General features: G+C 32.1%; 1 protein-coding gene and 1 non-coding gene across 17 annotated transcripts in view; both read left to right on the top strand.

Annotated features, from left to right (window-relative positions):
- The window catches only part of LOC106672485 (liprin-alpha-1), a 148,945-nt gene that overhangs the window by 45,931 nt on the left and 78,172 nt on the right, over positions 1 to 24,842 (top strand). The gene's annotated exons all lie outside the window — the stretch shown is intronic.
- On the top strand, positions 17,775 to 17,866 carry Trnai-uau. Its single transcript is given in 2 exon segments — positions 17,775 to 17,812; positions 17,831 to 17,866. It is a non-coding gene; the product is annotated as a tRNA-Ile (tRNA).

The raw sequence follows: 24,842 nt of genomic DNA, 5'->3' as shown, positions 1-24,842 counted from the left end.
GCTGTGTTTGCGATTACTGATCATCTTTCGTCTCTATTAATTCCAACTCTTCAGCTTTTTTTCCAACGAAGTATTATTTCCGGAAATTGGAAATCCATCTTCAATTACTTCACAAACAAACTGATTAACAAAATATGCAAATTTTGTCATGTCAAAGTTTTCAAATCTTCCAACCGGTCTGCCAATCTGCTTCCAGCTTTTCTTTGAATTCTGTTCAATTTTTGAACATTAATTATATTTTTATCTAGTTAAAATTTATTAAATATTTTGTTCTTATGATTGTACACAATAAGTCGAAGTTTAACTTAAAAAAATAAATTTGTTACAAATCCGTTTTAAGACAAATCGGTGTTAATACGAACAGTCAAAAAAACCAAGTTTCATTACTTTTACTTTTTTACTTTTGTTAACGTTATGATAGGATTTAGGGTTTCTACAAAATCTTATTTTCATTTTTAATGGAGCCTAATTTCCATCGTTAAAATAGACTGACAATATATGCTTTTATTTGATCCGTTTTAATTTTTCCTTAATATTTATTTTTTATTGTTGCCTTGTTTTCATTTTTGGCACTGTCCAAGAAATGATAAATTTAGCCATTGAATCAGAAGGTAAAAATGTTATTTTGGAAATTCTGAAGTTGTACTATTTGTATCTATGCCCACTAAAACACGTTTACGACGCAGGATCGATAAACATTAATAATGAAACTACCGTTGTACCGTTGTTAGTAATCGGAACATCCCATGTTCAACTCGTCACAGTCATTCTTTGTCCTGTTTTGTTGTTTTACCCCTATCACGTTTGTCGTCTCTTAATCGAAGGAAATTTTATCGTATTGCTTTACAATCGAGTCGAGTTTCGTTCTGCCCCTCTTGTCGACTCGTCTTTTTAGTACATTTTTCGATCCTCCTTTTTTAGGCCTTTTTATTTATTTCAGTTATAACTGCTTACAAAACACAACAAGAAAAATTTGAGTAAATCTTCATAACATACGTATTGAAGGGATGGTTGTACGGGATAGGTTGTGTCTACTGTAGGCACTAGGGCATGTTTATGAGGTATGGTAAGTTACCATCAGAGTGGATAATATGGTTGGTAAATTTACACCATATCTGGCGTATAAGATTTGAACGGCCACCAATGGTGGATTATGGCACCATGTCCTGCAGACCCCTGAAGTGCTGACGTTACGAGGATTCTTGCGCTTCAGTCTTCTCTAAGGTTAGAGGTGTAGCTGGATGGAATAGTAATGGGTTGATATGAAAGGATAGTGTTAGGACATGACTTGTGATGTTCGGCATGTTTAGATCAAAGTGGTTGCTATGGTTTAAGACCAACAGTTCTTTGACTATGGTTGGAGGATTTTTTAGTTTGAAGTATTGGATTTTGATAAGGTTGGAACGTTTGGAGTACCGTATAGTTGAAGTCCATAGATCCATATAGGGGCGAAGAGAGCAGTGTTAGCGTATTTTTGTTTGGTATTGTTTGCTTTGACCTTATCTCATAGTCTGTTTTTCGATAAACTGATTGCTAATCGTACAGGAAGTGCGAGGATGACCATATGTCACGGTGATACATACGATTTATCAAAGTGTTACACCATAAACATCGAACGATTTAAATAAATCCAATTTTAATTTTATTTCGTTCATTGACTTACGCGACGAAACAATTTATGCGGATAAATAAAAAGCTCATTAAACAGTCATTAGGCACTTATCTTTATGTTCTTCCTGCCAAACGTCACAGAATCAAGATTGAGTACCTTATTTAAAAGTCATATTTGGATCATGTGATTCATCTCTGGTCATCGACATTTGTCATGTTATGCGACTAGAAAGACTCTCGGATTGTCTGATTGAGGGTTGTCTTGATCTGTTTTGTACAGTATTCTCGTGAGGGTACTTCCATGGTTGTGTTGTTGGTGTAGCACATCTAGTGCATCTGCTAGTAATCCTCTGATTCCTGGTAGAATCCACATATACCGTGCTATTCCATGCCAGTGCTCTTACAGAAACTTTTTAAGATCTCTTGTCTTCTCTTTAAGGATGTTCTCTGGTAGTAGGGAGACCGTAAAAGTTTGAGTCCTACCGACGTTTTGGCCTTCTCTTCTAAGGATATCAGCTTCGCTTCCTTCAACCCCTGCGCGTGCTGGAAAACCAAGTTGTTTTGTATATCTAACTTTTTTTGTAACTGAATTTTAGAACTATTGGGTTGTCCGGAAAATAATGCAGGATTTTGGTATTAAACAAAAAAAAAGAAACTAGTTACTTTAAAGCAATGTTCTTTAATCAAAATAATTTCCCNTGACATTCATACAAATGAGTAATCCTGTAAACGTAAACAGAATATTTTATATAGATTTTTTTTAATGAAAACTTAAAATCCTGCATTATTTTCCGGACAACCCGATATCTAAACGTGTTCGAGTTCAGTGCTCTTGACTATGTGACAAGATAGTCCAACAATCTCTATTTTTTGTCTACTTACAACTGCAACAATTATTTAATCTTTTGGCTATTTCTATTGATACGTTTCCTCATTTGCTCGTTCACTCAGGATAATTGAAATCATCGCTTAAATTATTTATTGTTGCATTCACACATCTCCAGATTTGTGATCTACACATAAAAAGTTGCATTTTTCTCTAATTCTAAATTAGTCTAGAATCGTGACGTTCGAAAGATAATTTTAACATTCATTATCTCATTAAAATGCATGTGCCTTAATTATCATTATTACTTAAAACATATGACAGCTTTCAATTAAAGACGCAAAACACGAGTCATACGGAATACCGTATTAGAAAGATGCAAAAACAGGTCTTGTTACTTGTGAAACGGGTTAGCCAATCAGCATAAAGTAGTAAGCAAAGCTGTGCCTCATTTCATCAAATAATTAGGCAGATTATTTGTTACAAGGTTGGAATTTAATTATTATAACACCTTTCTTGAAATGTGACTGTTCTGACATCATCTGCTTAAAAGCCACGTTGGGTTTAATTGTTAGAATTATTGTGGCAACCGTTACACCCTCATTTCTTCTTGAATGTTGGGTGTATAATAATTTTGTTTTCCCCCAGGTTCATTTTAACACTGTTTGAATTTCAGCTGTATTCTATACTTCTTGGTGCAATTTGTCATCTACAAAGCCTTCCAGCTTTTCACGGCTTGTAAAGTGTGATACCCACTTTATTCTTATCTTTCTAATTAAAAGGTCCGTGTTCATTATATTTTTTTTTTTTTTTTTTTTTTGTTCGGCTGAATGCTCAGGGATGGCACATCCCGTGTGACAAAGATTCAATTGAAAAACGCCGTTCTGATAAAAGTCCCTTTGTTGAACGGTTAAGGACTCTGTTTAATAAAATTGTTAAGTAATTTCCGTCACTATTAGCAAAATTGTCTCAATTGTTGTGGTTAATAAAATGTATTCATTCTGAAATTCTTACCGTTGTGTAATTGTTTCTTTGGCCCTTTAACAAAACAACGGACCGGTTTGAAACAACGCTGGCATTGAGTCATCGTCTTAAAGCCAACAAATTACGGTATTCACACAACCACTGAATCATTTTAAATGTGCTATTGTGTTATTAGGATAGCACGTGAACGACCTTTATAGATTTTCCTCTACTAAATATGCTAATGTGTTCATGAATGTCATTCATAGGAGTTAGGTTTTGGAAAGATAAACCGCCTTGTTGGAAATTGAATTTTATCCTTCTTTGTCCACCTTTTATATATATTCTTTCTCAATCTGATTTGTTTTCTTTTCCTTTCTGATCATTTTGTTAAAACTTCAATTATACGAAAATATGTGGTAAATAAGCGAAATTCTAACATGAAAAGAGCTTAAGTAATAGCATATCAATTAGCAAATCTTACATTGTCCTAGTATCGAGTGAGATGTTAGTTCCGAAAAAGTACACTTTGTCAAACAACGTTTCGACTTTATCATTACTCATTAAATCCCCTATTTTATGAAGATTTAGATATCAGCTTGCGACGCAGCCTCATCGAAATGTTGGGCCCTTTTTGACATTTTCTATCTTCATTTTGTCAATTACAAAGCTTTAGTAACTGTTGTGAGAGGCATACTTCTAACATGTACAAACATGTTTGTTGATCGACCTGCAGATAATCTATGTACGGTTCCAATCTTCGTAGCGGTCAAAAAGACAGATGAAAAAAGTAGACTAACGTGAATCCAGCACTTAGTCTATTTTTTTTTCACCTGTATAATGACCTCTACGAAGATTGGAACCCTTCATAGATGTACAAAAACTTATAGTACAAAGATAAATCACAGTTCAGCTCATATGATTATCGATGTGGACAGCTCATGTTTTATTTAATTTACACATACTAGATAAGTCAATAAATAATAATAAAATAACATAACAATGGCACCAGGTTTGTTAATCTGTTTACATGAATATGTTTTTAAGCAAGGTACACAACTTTTTTGCATGACAATTTTCGGGAGAGTGCCTATGGATTCAGTTAGGCTAGATTGGGTTGGGTAATGTTAAGTTAGGAATAGTTAGGTTAAGGTTGGAATTACAGTTAAATTAGATAAGTGTAAGGGACGGTTTAGGTTAGATTAGGTAGGGTTACGGTTGGAATTAGGAGTTAGGAACGGTTTAGGTTAGACACGTAGGGTTACAATTCGAATTATGGTTAGTTTAGATTACGTTGAGTTACGGTTAGAATTATGGTTAAGGACGGTTTGGGTTAGATTGCCTAGGGCTACGGTTTAATTGGAATTAAGGCTAGGTTTGGTTAGGGTTAAGGACAGTTTAGGTAATAACTAATAGGTAGGATAATTTACGGTTAGGGACTTTTTGGGTGTTCATAACGTAAGATATGTATAGTATTCTGGTTTGGAAGTTTGAATATTATTAATTTGGAAAGCAGATGCCAAATTCCGCCAAAAATGTATAAATAATACTGCCACATGGCGAAAGCAGTTAAGTGATCTGACAGGACTGGTAAGTAGGAGTTTTATTTATATGTGCTCTCATTTTCCGTAATACAAAAATATAAGGCAAATGTCAGCCTGGCATGAAATAGTAATCCAAGGTATCTAGTTTCATGTGTATAGAACAAGACCGTCACATCGTTGTCACGTAACATTTTATTAACATAAGTGGATGTCTTTGATGGGTTTTCACTTTCTAATGCTTGCCTTATTGCACCCAAAACACTGACGTGAGGTACTCCAGTTTTGATGTACAAATTTCATACTGTCTGTACCTGTGCATCCATCAAAACTATAAAAGATGCCTGGTAGGAACTCAAATGAGTTCTCCTAAAGAATTTAATGTAAGTCGTATTTTGTGTTTTTGTGTGCCCACTAATTCCACCGCATTTTCATCGTTATATTACCAAATGAGCTTTAAAACGAAAATAAAGGGAACCCACCCATTATATCACTACAAAGCCATCTCTTTTAAGAGTGGTATCTTTTACTTCTTTATTTATTCTAAGTACGTTTTTGTTATTGTCCTGTGAATAATGGATGTAATGTGTAATGACAAAATAGATCACGACAAGTTAATAATACATCAGTTGTTCAGACAATGAGACGTAAAGTAGGGGTGAATACCGAGTTAGGAACTCCATTGTTACCAAGTCGTCCAAAGGGAGCAAAGTCAAACTACATCCCTTTTATTTACATCTCTGAGGTTTCCGGTCTATTGATATAAAGGAAATAATGAAGCACGAGGCTACATTTGAGCCTTCAAGAAATACGGAGACGTATCCTTTATCAGGAAGATGGACTTTTTAGAATTGGGGGTTGCATGTAGTTTTAATAAAATTGCAGACCGACTGAGTGGGAAAAACATGATATCTGCCTGTTCAAGATTAAGGATGAAAAGTAAAAGTTGTTAAAATTTTTCACTAAATCTGCCGGTTTATCGGTGACGACTTTAAGGACTAAACAAAATAAATATTTCTTTGTATTAAATTATTTCTATTAGGACTTTTTTTAGAAGTTGGGGATTTACCAAAATCTATAAAATTATATATTTTCTACCTTTTAAAAAATCATCTCTGAAAAATGATTTATTACAAGTTATCTATAATGATGCATTTTAAACCCCATACTTTTTTCTTTGTACTTAAACGATTACTTGCCATTGATCATTGAAGGAGGAGTTAAGGTCAAAAACATAAAAATTAACTCACTGCTATACGCAGATGATGTGCTTATAGCCGACAACCGGTTACTCTTCAGTTGAATATTAACATACTGGAAAGACAAAACTAACCCTGAACCTAAAAAATTTAACTTCATGATCTTCAAAAAGAGTGGTAGGCTGAAGTCAACCGAGAAGTGGTTTTATAGAGGTTCTCGAATATCGGTTGTTAAAACAAACAAATATTTGAGAGTCACTTCGACACCATTAATTATCGTTTAATAATCACCTCAACGAAAAAATTTCTAGGGCTAAGCTGGATCTGGACAGAATCTGGTCGAAATCAAGACGTAAACTTGCAATTTTCAAATTTCAACCATTAAAAATCATCATTAAATATCAAAGCCCAAAAGTACGCAAATTTAATTAAATTTGGTAACATAATATATAAAACACCATTTTCGCTAAAAAATAAAGCAAAATTCTGGAAAAGTACTGTGTATTATAAAAGCCTTGTCGAGTCACAAATCACGGGAGAAAACGTTGTTTGGTCACTACCTAAAAATATTTTTTTTAAATCAAATTAAACTTCAAATCTTTCAGGAAATTTTTATATAAACAAAATAAAAATCCGAAAACAGAAGGAAATAATTTTTTGCAAAGTGTAAATGTGGCTTTTTTGGACTACAAGAATGCCCAGTTATCCTATAACTTATTTACCAATATTAATTTGCACTATGATTTATATATCTTCATTGTAATACCAATAACAACAAATAATTACTGAATTGTTAAATAATAAAATTAAATAATAATATGTGGTGTTTAGTGACCGTTAGTTAATGATTATTCGGAGATCGTGAGATACGGTCTGGTGTGACGTAGGTTTTAGAAAAACATTATCTTTATCGTGCCAATGTTTCGATCTTTATTGACAACATCTTCAGGGCACAAAGTGATGATCTTCAGGGCTCACTTTGAGCACTGAAGATGATCTCAATAAAGACCGAAACGTTGGCACGATAAAGAAAATGTTTTTCTAAACCTACGCCACACCAGACCGCATCTCACGATCTCCGAATAATCATTCAATAATAATGAATCATTATATTATCTTCGTTCGGTGTCTTAACTGTAGCAATTTTGCCAGCCCTTTACCACAGAATTCTTATTTTGTACGAAACACATTTCTTGAACCCGGAATTAAATACTAAAACCCTAGACCTAAACTAAAACAAGTCGAACGGGTAACTTTTTTCCACTAAGCTTAACAAAATATAAAAGGTTCATAATTTGACGCAGGGGTCATTTTGGGTCAAAATTAATACGTAGCCAAATTACTTTACAAATTCAACCTTTCAAAACCATTATTAAAGCACGAGTACACAAAATTTAATTAAATTTGATCAAGAGGGTCCAGAAGATAAAGGTGGTCAATTTTCCTTGATAAGGTCGATGTACTGACCCCCCACCCTGACACTCAATTTGCCTTGCGAATAAAAAAAACTAGGGAATGTCAATAACGTTTACTTTTATTATTTAACAATTAATTAAATTAACATTTTTTGTAATAATATTTACCGTGTTAATTCGTCGCTGGGATTGAGTGCGATGTTCCGAGATGGCAGCACGGCGGATGTCTTTGTTGCTCTCTGCCGGTCCCGTCCCAAAGCCGAGGCGAATATCCTTTTTGTATGGAGTCTGAATTTTCTTCTTCGCATGAATGCAGTATGAACAGAGGGTGGATCGGGGTAGAATACGGTTTTCACGGTTGGGGGGAACTTACATGCGGTGAATCATAAATTAATAATGCTTGCAAGCGACAAGTCCCTTTCGAAACGTTCGCGTGGTTTTAACATTTTCTGATATACGAGGGACAAAATAAAAACCACGAGGAAAATATTGTAAAGTACGCAGTATGTTATTCGTTAAATGTAGTCCCATGACAAAAGAACAGGCTTTGACCAGTAAAGCACAGTGAAATATATCAAGTCAAGAAAAAAAGTAATAAACTGACATAAAATGGCTAGTATCTCACTATTTCTTATTACAGTCTAGTTAAAATGTAATCACTCTTTTGAAACACTGCAATAAAAAAATTTGTGCATGATTTTTACAGTTTACAAAATTGAATCTTGTATTTGCTTTATATTCTTAAACAAGATTTGCCTTTTGCTGATATTTATGATAACTTGTTAGTTTGTTGAAGAAATACAGTAAATTGACCTGAAACGGAAAAAAGTACCATCGTTTTTATTAAATATCCATCATATCAAAGCATAAATTTGTTGTACTTTTATTAATGTCTGGAGTTATGACTTACGAAAAATGTAGTCAATGTAGTCATTCCGTTTTGAAAGAGGACTAAGACACAAAAATTTATGATTAAAAAAAATAATAAACAGTAGACTATAGCAAATCCATGTGAAAACATTAGAAAGCATAAAAAGTAATGTGTGGTGATTAGTGGTGATAGTTGGGCACTCTCAACACGACACGCAACAATGCCACAATTAAGCAGAAAACAAACACTTTGAGCCCTGAAGATGATCTCAATAAAGATCGAAACGTTGGTACGATAAAAAAAATGTTTTTCTAAATCCTACGTCACACCAGACCGCATCTCACGATTTCCAAATAATCATAAAAAGTAAATTTAAGTCATTAATGTTTGTAAACAATTAAATTGTGGTTGCAATAAATAATCTGTGATTCTGATGAATTTGTAGCTTGACTGTCTTTGATCTTCCTGGTCCGCCTAGTCGCGCTGTTTTGTTCTGTCCGTTGCTTTTCAACTTCTTGTCCCTCTCTAGTAGTTCACATTTCCCTGTATTTTATTATTCTTGGTTTCCCCAAGTGTTTTTGATCTCCAAAGGTTTAAACATTTTCAGCCAAACACAAAACCATCAAGAGATGACGAAAAGCCAAAACGCGTCTGACAGACCCGCACAAAGATAATGGGCGGACCAAAGTGATCGGTAACGGCCGAATTACCGTTTCACCATCCACCAGTTCTTCCGGTAACTTCTCAAAAATCGGAAAAATTTTAGGGATCAAAAAAATTGATAAATGTTGGTGTCTCTAGAGGTGCTAAAATGAAATTCCATATTAGTTTCACGAAAAAAATTAGGACATATTTTACTTGAAAAATATTTAGGTTTTAAAGATTTTTGGTTATTGGTAAACTTTGACAGCTGTAAATATATTTTTATTGCAATCTACATAAAAAATGCTGTAAAATGACATAGTTATATAATTAATTTGAACAAAGAGAAAGACTAAATAAAATATTAAAATACAAAATTTCAACTTTCAAAAATGTCTTTTTTTTTGTGAAACTAGGGCCTATTCACAATAAGTGGCGTACACGTGTCCGACATTTTCGAGGGTACAATCACCAAAAAAGGTTTGGTCCAAATTCGTGACCCACCACATTTTTTTGGGTTCGCAAAAGCAAAGGTGATATAAACCCTCGGGGTGTCGGTGTTTTTGAAAAAAAAAATGTGTAAATTTGTCGGGTTCGAATGCAGGGCCGTTGGATTCGAACCCGGGATTTTTACCTTACAATGATGAGCGCCGGGTCAACGCCTAAACTTTTGCGGCCATCGACGCCCCCATAAAATAAATGAAATATTTCTATAATAAAATACAAAACAGTAAAATTATTTGTCAGAAGTTAACATCTTTTTTTTAATGGATTGATTTAATTCTTTAAAACGAATTATCAACCATAAAAATCGGTCAACTAGCTTTCGAGGCAAATGATGTCAGTTAGGTGAAGGTCGTCGAAATTATCAGAAAAAAAATTAATTTACATGTACATTACACATTACAATTACATTTCTGCGAAAGCCGGTATCTAAGGGTTGTATATTGTTATTTTTAGTTTTATAAATTGGAAGTTATAGTTTTAAATTGTTAGACGTAAAGTCTGTTGGAACTTTCAGAGTAAAGTTGTTGAATGTGGAGTACTTTAACTTTGAAGTTAAGACCTTATCGTAGTACCGTTTCTGTGCATAGTTTTATCATCAATTTTGCCTTTAAGCAATATTCGTTGATTCTTAATTATATGAGGATCGCCTTATTCAAATAAATAAATTCTCAACGATTTTGCAACTAATCAAATTTTTATTCGTGTGTTCGCTTTCTTTTCTTTTCTCTATTAACTTTTCCTGCTAATTAGTGATTGTTTAGATAGTGAATGAAATTTTGTCTCAACACAATAATAGTGAAATAATTGAAAATTTTTCAAATTATTTTTCGTTAATTATGGCGTATTTTTAAATTAACATTTTTTACGTATGTATAGTATTGACCTGAATTTATATCTGTAACCTTATTTATGTTACGTAATGAGCTGGATTTACAAATGACCTAGATCACGTGTCTTGAGGAGAGTGAACAACTATTTGTTTAGTTGGTCGCGAGGCCATCTCCTGTCCATCTTCAGTCGTCTGGTGGGGCTATAAGGGTGGATAAGGATTGGGCAACTCGATCGGGCTTGGAGGAGAGTTTATTTTGGAAAGTGGAAAATGTTTAGGAGATTATTTTTTGCATGGGGATTTTTTGGTTATTGTGAAGGGTGATGTTGGAGAGTTAGTAAGAAGCATCGACTATAGTTTTGAGGATTTGGTAACGGAAAGATTGTATTCTTTGGATTTCGAAGGTATGCTCCACAGTTCTATTTCGTACGTCTAGATCGGTTTTAATATTGCCTTGTAGATTATCAGTTTATTTTCTGTTGAAACGTGTGTCAGTAAACTGTAGAGTAGTCGGAAACATTTGTTTAATTCCTATCGATTTAGTCGTGTTTCTTGGTTCCAGGTAATCTGAGTCTAGATGGAACCGAAGGTAGCGGGCGCAATCTTTTTTTAGGATGGTAGAATTATTGTGGTGGAATATTGTACGAGGTGGTTTTGCTTTCATTAACGCCAATGGAACTCCTTCGAAGCAATTTGTGGGATCATAATGAGAGGATAGCACAGCTGTGTCGCAGTAATGAATATAAAGATCAGTCCAAGTACTCCTGTTTGTATTTCTGTTTTTATGCACATTTGAATACTTTCATTTTTCTTAATTGTAAATTTTTATCACGCTTTTGATAAATGTTTGTTGAAAACTAACATTCATTCTTATAAATCGCATTATCGCAAGGAGGACCTTTAAAGTGTTTAAGTTTTAAGTGCCGACTTAATGGTTGGATGCTAATTATTCTGCTGTTCAGCGATACTGGTTGATAGTCAATTTTAATTTTTTATCGTATCCTTAGAATTAACGTTTGTTAAAAACAAAACTTTTGTTCAAGTTAATTAACTGTCTTATAAACAAACTTGTAATATTAGGAAGAAAGTTTACAAACTTATCCCAATTGAAATAATATGTGTTCTACCAGAACAGAAAATAATCTGTATGCAAGCTAAATAAATTTTTAAAAAATTATTGCAGTCTAATCATTTCAGAGATGCAACATGAAATGATAGTTGATTATATTTTTTTATTAATCTGAATGAATGGTTTATTAACCTGAAGCTTACATAGGACCGTAGGGTCTTCTCTTACTTAAGTCAGGAAAATTCTATTTTATTCAGCTCTAACAGCTAATTGTAACAATATATCGTAATTATAATTTCATTTTTTACAAGGTATTGAACGCCTATTATATTATGTATTCTACTTAAGGTTTAAATACAACAATGATAATTTAATATACCCTAACAATAATTAACAAATAAATAAATAATGAATATATAATAATGTTTATTTATAAGTAGCAAATTTAGTAATCAATAATCTTAACACAATAGCACATTATTCTTTAACATATTATTACATAATTAAGCACCTGTTTTTGGGCCAAAGCCCGCGCAGGTGCTCCTTATGCGGAGAAAGGTTGCTGAATGTGTCCCCATAATAGAGGCGTGTCGTGCCTTGGCTCTATATAGAGAGCGTGTAGGCATGCCGCCGGATTTAAGAATGGTTCTCGGACACGGTAGTTTCAGGGTCCCCTGTTCCGCTTTTGGAGAATTGGGATTTTTTTTTTTTATTGTATATAGCCTATAAAATATGTGTTTTGTATGAGTGAGTGTATTTATTAGAGTGAATAAGGTGAATATAAGGTGAAATAGCATCCCCATTGCCCCTCCAGCTACGTACGTGACTTGAATCGATGGCGGAATATTTCTAAAAGTACTCCATGGACCCCAATTCGATTAGTTCGTTATTGTATGCAGGTCGATGGAGGAATAATGAGTACTCCATCTACCAAATAGAATGAAAGCAATGTATATAGGAGTGAATGTATTTATTTGTGTGAATGTGTGTTGTAATATCCAGCCCAAGCTGTCGGATGCCCCTTTAAAAAAAATATATAAATAAATAATGAATACATTTTTAATGTTAATAATTAATAAATAGCAAATTTAGCAATAAATAATCTTAATACAATAGAACATAATTTATTACAGTTCTATCACTATAATAATAGTATAGTGTATTGTACATTTAACACAAGGATATTGCATTTACATTTTTATTTATTTTTGTATTTTGTCATTAACTCTTCTTTTAATATAGATTTCATTTTAACGTATGGTAGAGGTAGTAATTTGTACAGCTTGTTTTCGTTATAATTATTGATTGCTTTTACTATTGGGTTGTCCGGAAAATAATGCAGGATTTTAAGTTTTCATTAAAAAAAATCTATATAAAATATTCTGTTTACGTTTACTGGATTACTCATTNTCAGACGGAATTAATAAGTTACCAACACGTTGGGAGAAATGTATTGAGAGTATGGGAAATTATTTTGATTAAAGAACATTGCTTTAAAGTAACTAATTTCTTTTTTTTTGTTTAATACCAAAATCCTGCATTATTTTCCGGACAACCCAATAGAAAAGAAGCATTGTAGCATTCTAATTTTAGGCAATATAAATTTATGTTTATCAAATCTAGTATTTTTGTCATGGATAGACATACAATTTTTAAGTTATTAATCAGATATGATGGTTTTTGTCTTTTTAATAATTTTATTAAGAAATTCTAGAGTATCAGTGCTCTTCTTTCTTTGATTTTTTAAATTTTTGCTTTGCATAATGTGGTGTTACGTGATCATAGTTTTCGATGTTATAAATATATCTTTATACAAGCGTTTTGTGCTTTGTGTAGTATTTCTATATTTGAAACTATTTTTTAACCAAATGCCAATCACTTTAATTTTTTTTTTCATACCATTGGCAAAAACGCTCTAACATAAAATAATATTGAAATATATGCATAAAAAAGAAGCCTGCATTTAAAAAAATAATTAAATTACTTAAAGTTATTATGTAGATTTAATATTTTTCGACCAGCACAACAAAAAAGGTTAATAATTGTTAATTATCATTATTTATTTTCTCCTCTTAGTTACAAGCAAATCGACTGACATATAATAACGTTGAAATACAGACACAATAAAAGACAGAAAACCACGTTAAAAGTATAATAAATTACTTTATTCTCGGCTGCACTGGCAAGAACTCTCGGACAGAAGACATAATGAAATTGAAATATATGCACAACAGAGACAGAAACTCAAATTTTTAAAAATATAGTTACATTACTTAAAAGATTAAATCGGACACGTGTCATTTTTCGCCCTAGTATCCCCAAAAGGAAGCCGCATTGAGATAGGCGATCCCACGTCCTTAGTCACCCCATGTTTGTCATAAAAGGTGTATAAAGCCAAGCTTGCAATAATAAACTTCAACAAACTAAGTCTTTTCCATTTAAGTAAAGGTCAACTATGTAAAAAATACATTTTGAAAAATAAGCCTAAGAAAATGCTATAATTCCTCAATTTTTTCCATATTTGAAAAACAATATGACTTAATTCAGTTTTTAATAGGTTTAAAAACTTAATTATATCAATGTGTTGACAGATTTAAGATTGTTTTGCCCTGATGATGACCTTAAAATAGGTCGAAAGCTTGGCAGTTATAACTGAATTTGTTTTTTAGACATACCAAACCTACCTAGGTCCAGATTATTCGTGAGTAAAAATGTGGTCGATACAAATAACCCTGTAAATACAATTTTCCAAAGGAAAGCAAACATCGTTTTATCTTTGTCTCCTAGAATTATTTTAAAAACAATGAATATATAAAAAAAGGTCAAAAATTATCAAAACTGAATTCAAAACACATTGTGGATTTTGATCTGTGTTAATTGTAAAATCTTTTAAAAAGAAAAACCAAAAAAAAATATGGCCAACTAACATGTCGACTTCCTACCCAAAAATGTTAGCCAGTGTATTTTTTTTATGGGTCATCATCAGAGCAAAACGATCTTAAATATGTCTACAAATTGACATAATTTCAACATAAATTGATATATGTACTTTCAAATTTCGTTGAAATTTGAGCAATGTTTAAGTTCGTTTCTCCCAGCTACCTCAAAGCAGGTCCAAAGCTGGCAGTAACGAATTGAAATTTTTAATAGATGGGGTTTCCAATTTCCTTGAAGACCGACTCAGCCCTAAAATTTCTCAAATTTCAACGAAATTTGAAAGTATGGCAGTTTATGTTGAAATTACGCCATTTTGTAGGCCTAGTTGAGGTTATTTTGCCCTGATAATGACCTTAAAAAAGGTCGAAAGCTGGCAGTACAAATGAATTTTTTTTTTAAATATACCAGACCATACCAAATCCAGATTACTTGTGAATAAAAATTTGGTCGAAACACATAACCCTTTAAATAGAATTTTACTAAGGAAAGCAAACATAATTTTAGCTTTGTCTCGTTGATGTCAGCTTCACGATTAATTTATTTTAAAAAAAAGAGTATATCAAAAACGTCAAAAATTATCAAAACTGAATTCAAAACTCTTTTGGATTTTGATCTGTGTTAATTGTAAAAAATATTTTATAAAGAAAAACCTAGAAAAAATACTAACATGTTGACATCCTACCAAAAATTGTTAGTCATTGTATTTTTTTATGGGTCATCATCAGGGCAAAATTATCTTAAATATGTCTACAAATTGACATAATTTCAACATAAATTGATATACTTTCAAATTTCGTTGAAGTTTGAGCAATGTTTACGTTCGTTTCTCCTAGCTATCTCAAAGCAGGTCGAAAGCTGGTTGTAACGAATTGACATTTTGAATAGGTGGGGTTTCAAATTTCCTTGAAGACCGTCTTAGCCCCAACATTGCTCGAACTGCAACTAAATTTGAAATTATGACAATTTATGTTGAAATTGCCATTTTGTAGACATTTTGGAGCTAATTTTGCCCTGACCTTAATAAAGGTCGAAAGCTGGCAGTACAATTGAATTTTTTTTTAATATACCAGACCATACCGAGGTCCAGATTATTTGTGAGTTAAAATGTGATCGAAATAAATAACCCTTTAAATAGAATATTACTAAGGAAAGCAAACATAGTTTTATCTTTGTCTTGTTGATATCAGCTTCACGATTAATTTATTTTTAGAAAAGTGAATATGTAAAAAAACGTCAAAAATTATCAAAACTGAATTAAAAACACTATAGATTTTGATCTGTCTTAATTGTAAAATCTTTTAGAAAGAAAAGCCGAGAAAAAATATGGCAAACTAACATGTCGACCTCTTACCCAAAAACGTTAGCCAGTGTATTTTTTATGGATCATCAGGACAAAACGATCTTAAATATATCAAATTGACATAATTAAGTTTCTAATAGATGGTTCCAATTTCCTTGAAGACCGACTCAGCCTCAACATTGCTCAAACTTGAAAGTATGTCAATTTATGTTGAAATTGTGTCAATTTGTAGACATATTCAAGCTTATTTTGCCATGATTTTGACCTTAAAACAGGTCGAAAGCTGGCAGTACAATTCAATTTTTTTTAAATATACCAGACCATACCAAGTCCAGATTACTTGTGAGTAAAAATGTGGTCGAAACAAATAGCTCTTTAAATAGAATTTTACTAAGGAAAACAAGCACAATTTTATCTTTGGCTCGTTGATGTCAGCTTCACGATTAATTTATTTTTAAAAAAAGAATATATAAAAAACGTCAAAAATTATGAAAACTGAATTCAAAACTCTTTGTGGATTTTGATCTGTGTTAATTGTAAAATATTTTAGAAAGAAAAACCTAGAAAAAATACTAACATGTTGACATCCTACCAAAAATTGTTAGCCATTGTATTTTTTTATGGGTCATCATCAGGGCAAAATGATCTTAAATATGTCTACAAATTGACATAATTTCAACATAAATTGATATACTTTAAAATTTCGTTGAAATTTGAGCAATGTTTAAGTTCGTTTCTCCCAGCTACCTCAAAGCAGGTCCAAAGCTGGCAGTAACGAATTGAAATTTTTAATAGATGGGGTTTCCAATTTCCTTGAAGACCGACTCAGCCCCAAAATTTCTCTGAAAGCTGGCAGTACAATTCAATTTTTTTTAAATATACCCGACCATACCAAGTCCAGATTACTTGTGAGTAAAAATGTGGTCGAAATAAATAGCTCTTTAAATAGAATTTTACTAAGGAAAACAAGTACAATTTTATCTTTGTCTCGTCGATATAGCTTAATTTATTTTTTTTTAAATGAATATATAAAAAAAGTCAAAAGTTATCAAAACTGATATCAAAACTCTGTGGATTTTGATCTGTGTTAATTTTGAAATCTTTTAGGAAGAAAAACCGAGAAAAAATGTAGCAAACTAACATGTCCACGTCCTACCCAAAAATGTTAGCCAGTATATTTTTTATGGGTCATCGTCAGGTCAAAACGATCAAACGAATTGACATAATTAAGTTTCTAATGGATGGTTTCAAATTTCCTTGAAGACCGACTCAGCCCCAACATTGCTCAAATTTCAACGAATTTGGAAAGTATGTCAATTTATGTTAAAAGTCATATTTGAGAGTATTTTGCCCTATGATGACCTTAAAGTAGGTCGAATGCTGGCAGTAAGAATTTTTTCCTTTTTTTTGTCAAATCCATACCAAAATCCAGATTATTCGTGTGTAAAAAGTAGGTGATACATCTAACACCTTAAAAATGTAGAAGTTAAATAAATGAATTAAATAAATACTAATGAGTATTGTAGTCTTACCAGCAGGCTTGTTGTTAGTCTTAGTAGATTGTAAATTTGTTCTTTGAATTATTTTTCGTTGAAAACTATTATTCAAACTTATGTCCTTATCCTTTTTTTAACCTGCATTTATGTTGTTTTCATGTGTTTTATCATTTTCATTTTTAGTATTTATGTATTGCGTATACAAAAAGATAATTTATTGGCGTTATACACAAATAGATTCGAGGCGGATAAACATTTTGAATGCCGTTTGAAGATGGCATCACGCCAGACGTTCTGTGAGATCCCACACCGTTGAGCTAGACATCAAAACAGCTAATTTCTTTTCTTTTTTTTTACAAGGCAAAACACTTGTAAAAGGGCGTTAGTCGTTTCGTATTTTATCTAAACACCGACCGTAGTATTTAAAAAAAAAATTTCATTTTAAACGAGACAAATAAGTTTTAACGGTTTTAGACGGTCAAGTTTGTCAGGTCAGTTAAGCGATGAAACGTTCAAATATTGACAGGTTCGCAAGTCACACTGGTTTCTCAAGACTGTTCCGGCCGATTCCCCAGTGGCGCAATTGGTTAGCGCACGGTACTTATAGACAGTAATTTGTGAGCAATGCCGGGGTTGTGAGTTCGAGCCTCACCTGGGGAAAATATTTTTTTTTCCAATAGGCTCGTCTTTTAAAATCCGCTTTTAGTTTGATGTTTTGTTAAAATTTATTAACAACGTTTATTATGCTTAAATCATTTAATAATTAATTCAAAAATATGAATTTCGAATACACTCCTTTAAAAAATTATTTCTTCGAAAAATAAAAATATTTTTTAGTAGTTTTACTTTTACAGTACGTATTTTGATATTTTGTGAAAATTTATTAACCACGTTTGTTATGCTTAAATCATTTAATAATTAATTCAAAAATATGAATTTCGAATACACTCCTTTTTTCCTTTAAAAAATACACACTTTTCCCTATATTTATCAAACACTTATTAAACCTTTCCTCGCCAAGAAACAAAAGGAAAATCCTTTTACTAAAAGATTGTATTTTTTTTCAAAAGTTTCAATTTTAAAGCCCTTTTCTGAGAGCGTTCGGTCAAAAAAAATCCCCTAGTTTATGTCATTTTTCAGACAAAATTTTTTTTTCAACCTATTTAATAATCGTCACTTTCGGGATTTTATAGTCAGACGAGAGACTACAAGCTAGTAGTTGCGGAAATCTTTATTTATATTTTAAAAAAGTAAAATTATTTCATCAAAAAATATTTGAAAAATTATCATTTTATATATAGAATTTTTTAGTTAAATGAGTAATTTTTTCAACCAATGTAATAATCGTCACATTAAATTTTATAATCGTCTTAACTAATTTAATAATCGTCCCTTTCGGGATTTTGTAGTCAAACCACTACAAGTGGTTGCGAAAACCTTTACTAAACTTTTTAAAAAAATTATTTCTTCGAAAAATAAAAATATTTTTTAGTAGTTTTACTTTTACAGTACGTATTTTGATATTTTGTGAAAATTTATTAACCACGTTTGTTATGCTTAAATCGTTTAATAATTAATTCAAAAATATGAATTTCGAATACAAACTCCTTTTTTCCTTTAAAAAATACACACTTTTCCCTATATTTATCAAACACTTATTTTTATCCTTTCCTCGCCAAGAAACAAAAGGAAAACCCTTTTACTAAAAGATTTGATTTTAAGTTTTCAATTTTAAAGCCCTTTTCGTCTGACAGCGTTCGAATATTTCGCACCTGTTTGACGGTCAAAAAAATCCCCTACTTTATGCCATTTTTCAGTCAAATTAAAAAATTTTCAACCTATTTTATAATCGCCTCAGCTAATTTAATAATCGTCACTTTCGGGATTTTATAGTCAGACGAGAGACTACAAGCTAGTAGTTGCGGAAATCTTTATTTATATTTTAAAAAAGTAAAATTATTTCATCAAAAAATATTTGAAAAATTATCATTTTATATATAGAATTTTTTAGTTAAATGAGTAATTTTTTCAACCAATGTAATAATCGTCACATTAAATTTTATAATCGTCTTAACTAATTTAATAATCGTCCCTTTCGGGATTTTGTAGTCAAACGACTACAAGTAAAGTAGTTGCGAAAACCTTTATTAAAATTTAAAAAAAAATTATTTCATCGAAAAATAAAAATATTTTTAGTAGTTTTACTTTTACAGTACGTATTTTGATATTTTGTGAAAATTTATTAACAACGTTTGTTATGCCTAAATCGTTTAATAATTAATTCAAAAATATGAATTTCGAATAGAAACTCCTTTTTTCATTTAAAAAATGAACGCTTTTCCCTGAATTTATCAAACAATTATTAAATTTTTTCTGGCCAGGAAACAACAGGAAAACCCTTTACTAAAAGATTCTTTTAGTATCTTTCAATTATTTAAGGTTTTTAGTTGAGGTAAAAAAGTCAGTGCCAGGAGCGGGATTCGAACCCACGGTCTTCAGCTAGATATGCCACTGATCTACCACTTAAGCTATCGTGATCTCGATCCAATCGGATAGTAACTTCCCATCTCAACCCCACCTTTTGAATTTTCCCTCCTTTTTGCCATTTTTAATTAATTAATTGAAAGATATTAATTGGTTTCGCGGACCACGAAAAATAGTGAATTTTCTTTTAGGTTGTCAATTTTAAAGCCCTTTTCGTCTAAGAGCGTTTGAACATTTGGCACCTGTTTGAGGGTCGTAAAATCCCCAAGTTTATGGCATTTTTCAGTCAAATTGATAATTTTTTCAACCTATTTAATAATCTTCCCTTTCGGGATTTTATAGTCAGACGAGAAAACCACTACTAGCAAGTAGTTGCGAAAACCGTTACTTAAATTTAAAAAAGTTAAATTATTTCATCAAAAAATTAATAATTTTTTCAACCAATGTAATAATCGTCTCAACCAATTTAATAATCGTTCCTTTCGGGATTTGATGGTCAGTGGTGAAAACCGATACAAGTTATTAGTTGCAAAAACCTTTATTCAATTTTTTTAAAATTATTTCAACGAAAAATAAAAATATTTTTTAGTGGTTTTAGTTTTATAGTACGTAAAAAATGGCAAAAGAGTGAACTATTATCATTTTCAAATATTTATATTTTGTGATGAAAATTTTACTTTTCTTAATTAAATAAAAATTAGACTCTCCGACTGTAACATCCCGAAAGGGACAATCATTAAATTAGTTGCGGCGATTTTTAAATTAAATGAAACGATTATTAAATTGATTGAAATAATTATTAATTTGACTGAAAAATACCATTTCAAATATATATTAAACCTTTCCTCGCCAGGAAACAACTGGAAAACTCTACTAAAAGGTTGTCTTTTAGGTTTTCAATTTTAAAGCCCTTTTCGTCTGAGAGCTTTTGAACATTGGCACCGGCTTGTCGGTCGTAAAAAAATCCCCTAGTTTATGGCATTTTTCAGTCAAATTAATAATTTTTTCAACCAATTTAATTATCGTGTCATTGAATTTAATAACCTTCGCAACCAATTTAATAATCGTTTTATTTGATTTAATAATCATTGCATTAATTTAACAATCGCTTCAACTAATTTAATAATCCTCCCTTTCGGGATTTTATAGTCGGGGAGAAAACCAATACAAGCTAGTAGTTGCGGAAATCTTTATATTTTAAAAAAGTAAAAATATTTGAAAAGTGATAATTTTAGCAACAATTAATGGAGTGGCAGTCCTGTGGCAGCTTCAAAAGGACATCCATTGCGTAATTGGTGCAGTCGTTGCCCAAATTGAAATTAAAACTGCAGCTTATTATTTCTCTTAACTTGTGAGTTCCTTTGGCTCGCAGCTGTCTTAATCTTGGAGAACGCATAATAGAGTGGCAGGAAAGTACGAGAAAATGATTCCACAACCTCTTCAACTTCAACAGTTTTATGGATCCTGGCATTGTCCATAACTAGAAATGCGTTACACAATGAAGCCCATTAGGTGTTGTTCACACCTCATGTAAAAAATCGAAAAAGAGTGAGCCTTACAAGTTATCACTTTTCAAATATTTGTATTTTCTGATGAAATAATTTTACGTTTTTAAAATTTAAATAAAGGTTTTGGCATTGCTAGCTCGTATTTATTTTCGACCCTGACTATAAAATCCCGAATTATTCGAGACGATTATTAAATAGGATGAAAAAATATTAGTTTGACAGAAAAATGTTAAATATGCGATTGCCAGACTAGTTTGGACGTTTCAACATGCTGAGCAGTAGAAAGTTGATGTGAAAGAGAGAGGGGGAGCCATTCCAGCGGTGTCAGAATATGCAAAAATTTCACCTCATCGGTACCATAAATGGACAATTACTTGTTTTTATTGGCATCCTTCCTACTTCTCGTAATAATTACATAACATGACACTGTTTAGTAAATTCCCATAAAATAAAACGAATAAAACCACTTTATGTAATGGTTTTATATTTAAATTACAAATTTTGTGGATATTTTTTCTCGAGGTTTGGAGGGGTGAACCTGTTGGGTCTGGTCGTTTCCGATTATTTTGTTCTTCTATCCTCGCTGGTTTTGGTACGTCAAAGCTTCCTGTTGAATTTTTTTTTTATTGTTCTCTTAAGTTCACTCTTTCTTTTTTTATTTTTTTATCTTTCTTGCATTTTCGTTCTAATCATTTTTTTCCTGTTTCTCCAGCCAAGTAATGATCTATCAGTTGGAATGGTAATCGACTCTCGCTTTTATGTATCCTTTTGCTAGCCTCTCTGTACCTTAGGGCCTTTTCATGTTTTCATAAAATAACACAAAATACCATTACAAACACATAAAACTGAAACACGATAAAACATAGTTGGTTAATTCTCACTACGCTAGAGCAGTCGATATTTCTCGGGGTAAATGGGGATAAGCGAATCCATTTGCGCTAATAAAATACATTCACACCCCCAAATAAACAAACACAATTTGAAACAACTATTTATCAAATATATTTTATTGGTATAATAAAATAATTTGTTTATTCGGAGATCGTGAGATGCGGTCTGGTGTGACGTAGGTTTGAGGAAAACATTTTCTTTATCGTACCAACGTTTCGATCTTTATTGAGATCATCTTCAGGGCTAAGTGTTGTTTCTCTGCGTAATTGTGTCATTCTTATGTGTCGTGTTGAGAGTGCGTACAAAAATAATTTGTTTTTATAATGAAAGACGCTTTTGGGTTTCCCCTCTTTCCAGTAAGTTTAATCCTACTAATTTCTTTTTAAGTTTCTCCTGCTAAGTTATAATCAGCCCAATTAGGTTGTAACCGACGCTTCTCTTTATGCTATCGCACAAACCTCATGAGCTCGTCAATTGTGGATAAAATAACACACATAACAAACAGAAAAAAGTATAATATGATAGTCTGGCTAATTCTCACTACCCCTAAATGCTCGATATTCCTTGGGGGTAATTGGGGATAAGCCTTCTTCATTCACGCTAATAAATTACATTTACACACCTGAAAATAACCAATTATTTGTCCAATCCAGAGATAATATATTTTATTTTTATAATATAATAATTAGTTTGTTGTTATAACATGTCAGGCGCTTTTCGGCTTCTCGCTTTTTCCAGAGTTTATAGCCTCTTGTTACACGTTGTGTCTTATTATTATTTGTAATTCTTAAGAGAAAAAAACACTGATCAGCTAGGAATTTGACCAACACAAACTGTCGTACAAAAACCAAAGACAAAGAAGTTTGGAGGAATATGGCAATATGAAAAAAAAACTAAATCTACATAAAACTGATTTAAGTTCAAAACTGTTAAAATAACGTGGAAAAGTGCCAATAATAGACAGTGAGTTTTCCTTTTGAGGTCTGAAGGTGACTGAACGAGATTGGTCATTTTCTATCATCCCGGTCTGCCTGTCCTCGCTGTTTTCAACTGTCAGTCACGTTATTCGACATCTTTCACGATTGTCAAGCAGCTGAAGTTGTCATTGGAAATATACTTTCAAGTCCGTGCTAAGCAAAAACTTGATTCTGCCGACTTCTACTTCGTCTGCGGTATTGAGCGTCAACGACTAGTCACTAGGGATAGATTCTACATTTTGGTAACGGTTAATTAAAATTGTCACGCTGCAGAAGAATATTTTTAGTCCGGTACCTTTCTGCCAGTACGGCAAGTCCTCTCTCAAGTCAACAAAGATCGAATTAATTCCGCTAAACTTCAATTCACAAGTGCCAGCAAACATGAATAATGACCTTTCTCCCTCAAGAGAAGATGGTGGTCCAGATGATTAGTTAACTCGATCAAATTTTATGGCGATAAGTCATGAAAATCAGTTGGGTTTTTGTACACCTGCTAGGGAATTTTTTTTTCATCTACTGGGCAACGTTCCAATGCTGGTTTACATTTGTACGGGAAACTTCTAATTTTCCCCTGAACATCCTGGTGGCTTAAACAACAGCTGGTCGCAAGCCATCTCTATCAAGTCATATTTGGCAGCCCAGTCTAACATTACTGCCAAGGACCGTACCGAAATTTTTTTAAAGAAAATATATTGTCCATTTTTTTTTTTTTTAATGAAAATGAAAAGTGCAAGTATGGCTTTTGGGAGAAATGCTCATATTTCACTCCAATTTGGCCAAATTCGTTAGCACCTTGTTAGGTATTTATAATGTAAAATACAGTTCTAACTAATTACTTATTAAGTTGTAAGTAATAAAAAATAAATATTTCATTTTGCTTAGTTCGCTCTCTCAACAGAAGTTATTTCATTGGGCCTTTTTCCACGGATTTTATTTATAACTATTCTTAAATAAAATAATAAATATTATAACATTTAATCATAAAAGATGTGGGAAGAAGCCACAGACAGAATGGACGTATCGCATGAAATTCGCGATTTATATCACTAATTTTTAAATTTTCTTTTAAAAAAACCTTTAATTTTCATGAGAACACCAAAGAATTTTTACTCACATGACCAGGTAAAAATGCAATTGAATCTGTAGTGAATTGATCGTAATACATTTTTTATCTGTACCCGAAGGAAAAAATCCTGACTTCTGTAAAGTTGTTCGTTGAATAATAAATTAACTAATTATTCTCGTTACCAGGGGTGGCTTTATGTTCAACTACCTGTCCTAAGTGTTTCAGACGTGCGTGTAAATTATTTATAGTAGCGGAATATTTTAGGGTAGAACAAGATGTGTGGAAGAGGAAGGGTTGGTTGACTGATGAAGGCGTTTGTGTTGTCTTATTTTCCTCCGTTTAACTGTGAATAGCAGTTTCTTAACAAATGTTTATTTTAAAAACATTTATTTACAAAATTTCCACCTTCATAAAACCAAAATATCGCAAGAATAGTTTTCCCTTTTAATTTTTTTTAAATCTGATTTTTATTGGTATCGTGGTATTTACCGACAGAAAACCATGTCAATGTCATTAATGGATTGACCAATTTTGGTCAGAGACGGCGAGTTGTAGTTTTGGCTTGCACATATGTAACAACCCCAACTCTTCATTTCGACCCAGTCGTGAGATTAGAGTGTTGGACTACGTGACCCGACTTAGGCTTCGCGAGCTTTCGACTAAATTTGCTCTCGAAATGAGATTACAATTTTTTTTACTATGAGGCCTTT

Source organism: Cimex lectularius, unplaced genomic scaffold, assembly GCF_000648675.2.
Source record: "Cimex lectularius strain Harlan isolate CLEC.00 unplaced genomic scaffold, Clec_2.1 scaffold280, whole genome shotgun sequence".
Taxonomy (NCBI): Eukaryota; Metazoa; Arthropoda; class Insecta; order Hemiptera; family Cimicidae; genus Cimex; species Cimex lectularius.
The sequence above is the reverse complement of the archived record's forward strand: the minus strand, read 5'-3'. Positions and strand labels throughout refer to the sequence as shown.